An 8,963-nucleotide genomic window follows, 5' to 3' on the forward strand; every position below is an offset into this window, starting at 1 on the left:
ACTTTCAGCTGAATATCCAGTTTGTTAAATCAATTTATAGGGCTGCCAGATTTGCAATTGTAACCTTGGGTGGCTAGTACTGTCTGTTCTGCGAGTTCATTTCCCTGAGTTCCTCTGGAAACTAGAGGCTGTCTGGGAACCACACACAGAGTTTGCACAGCCACAGTCTAATCCAAGGCTATACACAGGTGTGATCCATTCCAAGTAGAATAATGCCTGAGACATTTATTTATTTCAATTTATCTAGTCATCCATCTCACTTACATGACTTATGCATCAGGGCTCAGGAAATTGAGGTAGTTACCTGGCTTGAGTGCTCTATAGGTACAAAGGTAGAATATAAATTGAAGTTGCAAACAAACACATAACAGAATCAAATCAAATCAATATTTATTTATAGTCTAAGACCAAACACAAGGAAAGGACCAGTACATTACAGTAACTATAAACAGTAACATACAGTAACATACTGTAACATATACAGTAACTATAAAAAGTAATTTTAAAAAATTGCAAGAAAATCCTAAAACAATTAATAGCTAACAATTAAATACATGAGGGAGGAACCAGATGGCTTGTAACAGTTCTAGCTATTGATAAAAATGTTCAATCTTTTTAGAGGCTTCTGAAGAGTGGTCACCTAGGAGAAGGGAAACGGCTTCCTGGTCAGAATGGCAATTACAGTTGATAACAATTGGAAGTGTTACATTTGATTGCCATTGGATGTACAACAGACATTTTAATAGCACATGTGAGACAGAGTCTACCTTCAAGTCTGAACAGAAACAAGTTCAGCTTTCATATGGGAGACTTAAAGATCTACCAGTTGTTGCCCTAATACACAGCATCCCAATTCAGGTCAGACTAAATTGTTTCCTATGAGGAGCATATAAGATGTTAAAGAAATATCTAGGGACAGTCTAGGGAGGAGGAGTGATTGTGCTATAAAAGGGAGGGGAGACTTTGGCTTTGTAATTTTGGATATCTAAATCTGAAATCCTCTACTTCAATTCAGCCAGGGTTTTATCAAGTCACAAAGCAGGTAGTGCTGACAAGGCGAGACCACAGTATGCCAAATCATCGTTAATTTGTCTTCTTAGGATGGAAGGGAACCTATCTAGCAAGGTGAGAGGGACTAAGGAAGTTCCCCAACAGACTTGCTTCAACCAGAATTTAAGCTGGCAAAGTCTTAATCAGGCCCCAAGGGAAATGCAGCCTAATTCTAGTCGTGTGGCAGAATAAAATGATATCAGTCTTGTGCTAACCTTGGGGGATCAGGATATTCAGGCTGGCTCTACTCACGCTGTCCACAGATTACACAGATTTTCTGTACCATGTGATTCAGATCAGGTGGCGCTTTCTAACAATTAGCATATGCCAGTGTTGTCCAAACTTGGCCAATTTAAGATGAGTGGACTTCAACTCCCAGAATTCCCCAGCCAGCCATGCTGGCTGGGGAATTCTGGGAGTTGAAGTCCACTCATCTTAAAGTGGCCAAGTTTGGACAACACTGGCATATGGAGATTTTAAACTGAGGCAGTGGGGAAACTGCCACTTCGCCTCCACAAGCATGGAGGTGCTTTTTGTCTGTTTGTTTTCAGTCTGCACAAAGGACTGCAGACTATCTTGTTAGAGAACAAGGGCTGCTTAAAAACTGCAAAGCCACACCATCATTCATGCGGCTTACCTCCAATGGAAAAAGGGCATGGCATATAACCTGAAGAAATCTGTCAGCTGCCCTTTCAGACTGCCCTTTGAGAAAAATGGAAGCTTAAGCATTTAGGCCACAGCATGGCAACATTTCAGATTTCTAATAGGCTGGTACACTGAGGGGAAAATTCTATTTTTTTCTTCAGTTAATAAAAGTTGGGAAACAGCATCTGACAGAGGCCAAGCTCTCTGTTATACTTTTAAATGAGGCCAGCAGGCCTCTAGTTCTACAGTTTGATGCATTTAGCTGTTTACATTGAGAGAAAATCTCTGGTGAATAGTTGTTTCACAGCTTTCCCAACCAAGGATTAAAAGCGTGAAGCATACTTCACACAACATTGAAGTCCAGTGTGACAAATAAGTTGAGAAGCAAAACTTCAGCCAGTTACAACATCTGAGTTTGGGAGCATGCACTGCAATTTACTGGAGTCGCCCTAGACATCTTAAAATGTTTCCTGCAGTTTCCTACCTTTCTTCCTAAAAAGAACTGCACTTGTGTAGAGGAAGCCCGTGAAGTCATACCTGCTGACCCGTCCACTCCTGCCACAATCCCATTCCTTGCCTTCCATGTCCTGGAGGAGAGAGTTGCTGTCAGTATATTTGTGGGACAACTGGAACAGTTTAGGAGGCCAGGGATGGAGGGAAGGATATAAGAGTTGCATAGATGTCTGTCAGCATTCAGAAGTAAGTTTCAGAGACATGAAGGGGAGACCCCGAACCTGAAGAAAAGCAGCTCTGGAAACATTTCAGACAGCATTGCCAAGTAGTATGAAATTAAATTTGATTTAAACAAGATTTAAGTCACGGCACAAAAGAAAATGTATAAATGTAGGAAACTGCAATGTCTAAAATCATTTCCCCTAAGTTAGTGCAGGCTTGGAGATATTGAGGATTTGGTTCCAGACCAGTGCAATAAAGTGAATATTACAATAAAGCTAGTCACACAGATTTTTTGGTTTCCCAGTGCATATAAAAGTTATGGCTACACTATACTGTAGTCTACTAAGTGTGCAATAGCATTATGTCTAAAAAAACCAATGTACATACTTTAATTAAAAAATACTTTATTGCTAAAAATTGCTAATCATCATTTGATAGACTTGCTGGATGCAGAGTTGCCACAAACCTTCAATTTATAAAAGAAAACCACGAAAAATCTGCAAAGTGCAATAAAGCGAAGCACAATAAAACAAGGTATGCCTGTACTGTAAAAGGTTTTAGAACGGAGTCTCCCAATCTAAGGTTTTACACTGTTAAAGCACCTTCTCTACTTTTTATACTCATGATATAAAATAAAGCTTTATTTCTCCATAAGTAGCATGTTAATTATTAGCATTTCTCTCACAGTAACATCTTACCTGTAAAACATTTATAGATCATCCTCATTTAGCGACCACAACTGGGACTGGCAACTTAGTCATTAAGCAAAGTGGTCGCTAAGTGAACCTCAATTGTGCTTATGATCTTACTTCAGCTTTCCTTTGCTTTATAGACCTGCAAAGTTGTAAATGTGAGGATTGGTCATAAAGTTACTTTTTTATCACCATCATAACTGCAAATGGTTGCTAAATGAGGCAGTTGTAAACAAGGACTACCTGTATGTTAATATTTTTGCTTAACAGTATTAGGATTCTATTTGTTAATATCAATAATATTAATTTTTTAAAATTAAACCAATTTAAGAAGAGTACCTTCCCCTTGCCTGCCAAAATGCTATGCAAGAAATAAGCATTAAATTAGGATCCCTATGCATTCAATTCAGTTCTGTTCCATCAGAGTTTTTGACAGGATATCTCACCTTTTTTTCTCTTTTACAAACAGAACTGAAAGACTCTCTGGGCACAAAAGTGTAACCTATTTCCAAGAGTGCAAGCTCAATTTGTCAATTACTCTGTCCTCCATGAAAAAACAATTATCAATGTCATTGTGGAATGAATAAAAACATTTATTAATAAGAGCAGGGATGGGAATATTGATTGTTAAGTGGGGCAGTCATTAAGTGAATCACCATGTGACTGGACCCAGTTTTATGACCATTAACAATGAGGTCATTAAGTGAATCCAGCTTCCCCAATGGACATTTTTTTGTTGAAATTTGCTTAATGACTGCAGTGATTTGCTTAACGACCATCATAAAAAAGGTTGCTAATTGCAATCACGTGACCCCAGGGGGCTGCTGCAACAGTTTGCGATGGTCGTATGTAGAAGTACAGGTCATAAAGCACTTTTTCTGAGGCCATCGTAACTTTGAACCATCATTAAACAAATGGTTGTTAAGCAAGGACTACCTGTATATACAGTATTTACACTTTCCAGAATTGATAAAATAATCAGATTAAATATTCCTTCTTGGTGGAGGTTGTGGAAACTGATTGTGCATACATTTGGGGATTGGAAGAGTGGAAACCACTAGCCTTCACATTTGGATGAACATGTGAAAGGGCTTCTGCAAATCAGCTTTGAGTGAAATTGCCTTGCCCAATTCATTGTATTTGAGTTAGGAGTGGGATGGGAATATAACCTTGATCCTCACATTGCAGATTGATTCTCACCCCCACCACAATACAGGTTCTGGTTTCTTCTTCATGATTAATAGCAGCTTTGGGCAACAGTAACATCCTGGATCAAGACTGCTGCATCCTGATTGAAATGTCATTCCCTATCTCCTGGGACTGTTTTTTTTTGGGGGGGGGGGCATGTGTGAAATAGCAAGAAATAGACAGTTCCATTTACAGATCTCTCAGTTCATGTGTAATTTAACTCTTATGAATTAGATATAACATGAGGGGGAATTTGTTATTACTAGCAATAGTACTAAAAATGTAGGCTCCCAGTTTTCTGATTTCTTATATCAAGTTTTCATATTTACCTACAGTATTCTCTATTATCTGTTAATTCAAATGAAGAGCTTAACCACTGTTTGTTTGTTAGGTTTATACCTTGCCTTTCCTCCAAATATACAGTGGTTCTGCCTCCGTTTTTTTCCCCATAACAAGACTGTGAGGTTGGTTAGGTTGAGAGAGAGTGACTGATCCAAATCATCCAGGCAGTTAACATGACTGAGGGTAGCCTCAAACTGGTTCTCTCCAATCCTAGTTCAACTCCTTGGCCACTGCACCATTTTCTGATTCAATATGAGTTGAATAATATGTCCTTTAGAAGGAAAAGTTTTCTAGCTGTAGCTTGGGCAGTTTTTGCCTTGTTAGGTACCATATTCAGGGATTATTTAGCTGTTGTCCTTCATCTGCCAGTGTGGCTTCAGCTAATATTTTACAGCACTAATCCTACAGTCCTTCACAGCTCTAGCCTTAATTCTCTAAAAAGGTAGCATGTAAACTTCTGTAAAAGATAAGAGGTAGAGTTCTTAATTCAAAGTGGTGGTGAAAGATGAAAAAGAGCTGAGTAATGCTGCATGAATTAACAAAGAGTTGGAAGACAGATGTACAGTGTACTGATTAATGTATGGAGAAAGAAATCTTCTCTGGGAAAAAAAAACAGAAGTAGCTGGCAAATATTTTTTCTTGCCTTAACTCTACATATCAGATCAATAAAGCATATAAAATGCATTTAATTAGTAGCAGGGCAGAGGAACATGCCTTACAATTTTATTTATTTATTTACCCTTGGGAAATAGACTTCTGTATTCTACTTTAGTCTTAGTTTCCTTTAAAATTTCTTCAGGTCATGCTTTTGAGCTGCATTATTATGGTATCATGGAGTTAGAAGGGGCCATTGGGTGCAACCCCCTGCTCAACTTAGAAATCTAAATTAAAGCATCCATGATAAATGGCTGTCTATTGTCCACTTGAATGCATGTAGAAAAAGGAGCCCAGCAAGGTAATTTGTTGCACTGTTGAACTGCTCTTACTGTTAGGATTTTTTTTCTAAGTTTCAATCAGAAACCGCCTTCTGGTAACTTAATTCTTTTATTCCATGACCTGCACTCTGGAATGATGAAGAACTGGTCTTAATTTTCTGTGTTTCTCCTTTCAGATACTTGAGGAGTGCTATCTTGATCTCTTCCTGGTTTTTTTATAAGGCTGAGTTACACAACTCCTTCTTAGGTCTTAGTTTCTAGTCCCCTGATCTTCTCTGTTACCCTTCTCTACCCTTGGTTCAGTTTCTCTGAATCCTTCTTAAAATGCGACACCTGGTATTGGAGATAGTGCTTGAGACTGGACCTGTCCAATACAGAATTACATAGAATGATTACTGCCCTGTGGTTTGGAAACTCTACTGTACTTCAGCCTAAAGTTACAATTATCTTTTTTGCAGCCACATCACACTGCTGGCTCATACACAGTCATAAGCTACTATTCCAAGCTGTTTTTCATAAGTATTATTACCAAGACAAATATTCTTTTGAGTTACAAGTTTTTTAATTATTATTTTGAATTTGTTGCTGTTATTTTTTTCTTGCATGCATCTCCACCTCTCTGCACTTTCCTCAGCTGCCCATATTCCCCATTTTGAAAGGCCTTATGGAAGGCATTTCCTTGTGATGTTAAGTTAAACAAAAGGTATCAGGGAACATAATGGATTTATAAGAATCAGAAGAAGAAGGCAGGAATGTGATGGACTGTGTGGCTCATTGTGGGGGAGCTAATAGCCTCTCAGCCAGCAAATTCTGATAAATCTTCTATTCAACAGATTCCAGAACTAGAGGCCAGTCACCTTGATACTGATGAAATGCAAGAAGATTTTAACTGTGTGCCAAGACTTAAAACAAGACTCAGGTGTGCAAAGTGAAACTAAGTTATTCACTGAAGCTTTTAGAAGGAAAGTAGTACTAGCCAGTTTCCTGAACGTCCTCTTCCTAGAAAGAGGGTGGGATTAATGTATACACACTTATGTAGAAGAAATAGAAGGAAATTATTTACTTATGTGAACTGCATCTGATCTTTTCAAATTTCTGTGAACTACATTTTCTCCTCTTTGATATCATGACATCTCTTGTCTGGATAGAATGATGACAATATGCTATGTGTGAAAATTGGAAGCCTCTCTTTAAACTGGAATAAATGTCACAATAATCTTTAAGTACAAGTTGCTTGAACTGCTGTCTCCTTTAGATTGTTCCTCCCTAGACCATACACTCTTCTGTACATCCTCCAGTATTGCCCCACTGACATTCAGCCCCTGAAAAGTGATTTTCAGTGGTGCAATAGTCTCACTATTTAAGACACTTAAAATAAGTGTGCTAAATTCTAAAATGGGAGGGTTAAGCCCTAAAATGGGGTTGTTGAGTGTCACATATACTGCATTTAAAAAAAAAATCAACTTCAAAACTTACAAAAAGTAAGTCCAATACTTTATTTTTACCACTTTACTACTACACCTCCATGGCCTTTGGAGGCTGTCAAAATTAAAAAGAAAACACTTTTTTTAAAATGCCCATCCCTGCTATATACCCTTTTAAAAATTATTCTTACAAACCTATTCTAATTCTGCACAATCCTTCTACCACTTTTGTAACCTTTCTTCAGTCAGTGAGGCATCTCTTACAACAATCAATCGGTAATATACCAGCAATTTGGGATGTAAAGGGTGCTTCAGTTGAAGCTTCATCAAAGTAACATGCTACTTCAGAGCTCTGCACAGCTCTAACAATGATTTTGCTGTCAACTTCAAGCACCAAAATGAAGCAGCCTTTCTTCTGTTCTTCTCCTGGTAAATTCCATACTACATGAAGAAATTGTCATCAGGCTTCATTTTGAAAGGAAAAAAAAACCCAATTTGCACGTAGAATAATTTATAATTAATTAATTAATTAATGTAATTTAATTATTAATTTAATTTATAAATTTTAAATTTTAAATAATTTATAAAATTTGAGATATGTGCTTACAAATTTAGACTGTGAAAGAAAAATGCAAGTTAGCTCAAGTCTCTGGTCCTTGGTACATGTTTGAATTATTAGGGCATATAATAGCATCTATTAACATATGGAATTATGAAAATCATAGCACAGCCAAAGCCTCGGTATTTCTATATATTAGAATACAGCAGGTTATATCCTTGCATTAACAATGAAAATGAAAATAATCTGGGAATTAAGTCAATCCATATGTAAAGGAGGCTGCAACTGGCAAATAATTTAAGATTTTTAAGCATAGCCAGTTTGTTAAGCCCTGAGGGCTATAAAAGTATTAAAGATCCAATCTGAAAGAGAGAAATGCAAACACAGCTGAGAAAACTCTGAGAAAAAATATTAAGACTTGGGATTGTGATACTGAAAAAGAATTATGTATGGCTGTGGTAACAAAACATTTGCTTTGTTTCAGTCATCTTTATGAAAAATAAGATCCTGTTATGAAATACTGGATGAGGCAAAGACACCCCCCACTTTCTTCCCTTAATTGATAAAGATGCATAGCTGCAAAAGTAAATTGGGTACCAAAAAACCTTTATGTGGGAGTAAAATTTGTTTCTGTAAGTACTCTCTATAAGTTTCCATGAATGACATGTTTTGTACTGTGTTTTCTTTGTAGGCTGTTTTTAATGTACTTTATTCATATTTACCAAAACTTTAAAATGAAGAAAAAAGTCACTTTTTTGTTCTGTAATAAAAGATTACTGTTCCAGTCTCAACATGGATCCTAACCTAAGGCAGTTAACAAAAGAAAAAGTTCCTATCTTCTTTCTCCCCCTTTTTGTGCTGCCTCATGAAAAGTCAGACCAATGAGGGAGAAGCCATGCTACCAATGAAGCCATGCTACCAATGAAGCATGGAGAAGTAAGCCACTGAAGGAGGGGAGAACTGGACCAAAATTGGACATTCATGGAAATAGAATTCCTGCACTACTTCTTCCAGCACTTCGTTCAGGGATGATAGGTACCAGAAGGAGGAAATGTTCTTTCTCTTACTTATTTTAGGCTGCATCTCTATGCCTACTTCCCTAAAAATAAGTCCTAGTGAATACCTATGTAGCTAACCATGTACAGGAAAGAATTATAAAGTGACATAGCCTGGGGCTCAAGCTATTGTGTGTACATTAACTTTTATTTAATAATAGCTTGCCTGATTCAACTTACATTCCACAATTCAACATAAATGACTAGAGAAGGGTATAAGATACATAATGAAATATTCATAAATTTTAAAACATCATATAATTAGAATATCAGCATCTCATTAGATATGAAACGATCTTAGTAGGTTCTGGGAAGACAACATAGGTTCCAGAACACATGGCCTAGAGAGAATTTCATAGGCAGGGTGGGTAGGAGCACTAAAAAGGCCTTGTCCTGTT

This window comes from Python bivittatus, unplaced genomic scaffold, assembly GCF_059951505.1.
Source record: "Python bivittatus isolate LINGU-HERP-01145 unplaced genomic scaffold, Pbiv_v1 ctg000980_np1212, whole genome shotgun sequence".
Classification (NCBI taxonomy): domain Eukaryota; kingdom Metazoa; phylum Chordata; class Lepidosauria; order Squamata; family Pythonidae; genus Python; species Python bivittatus.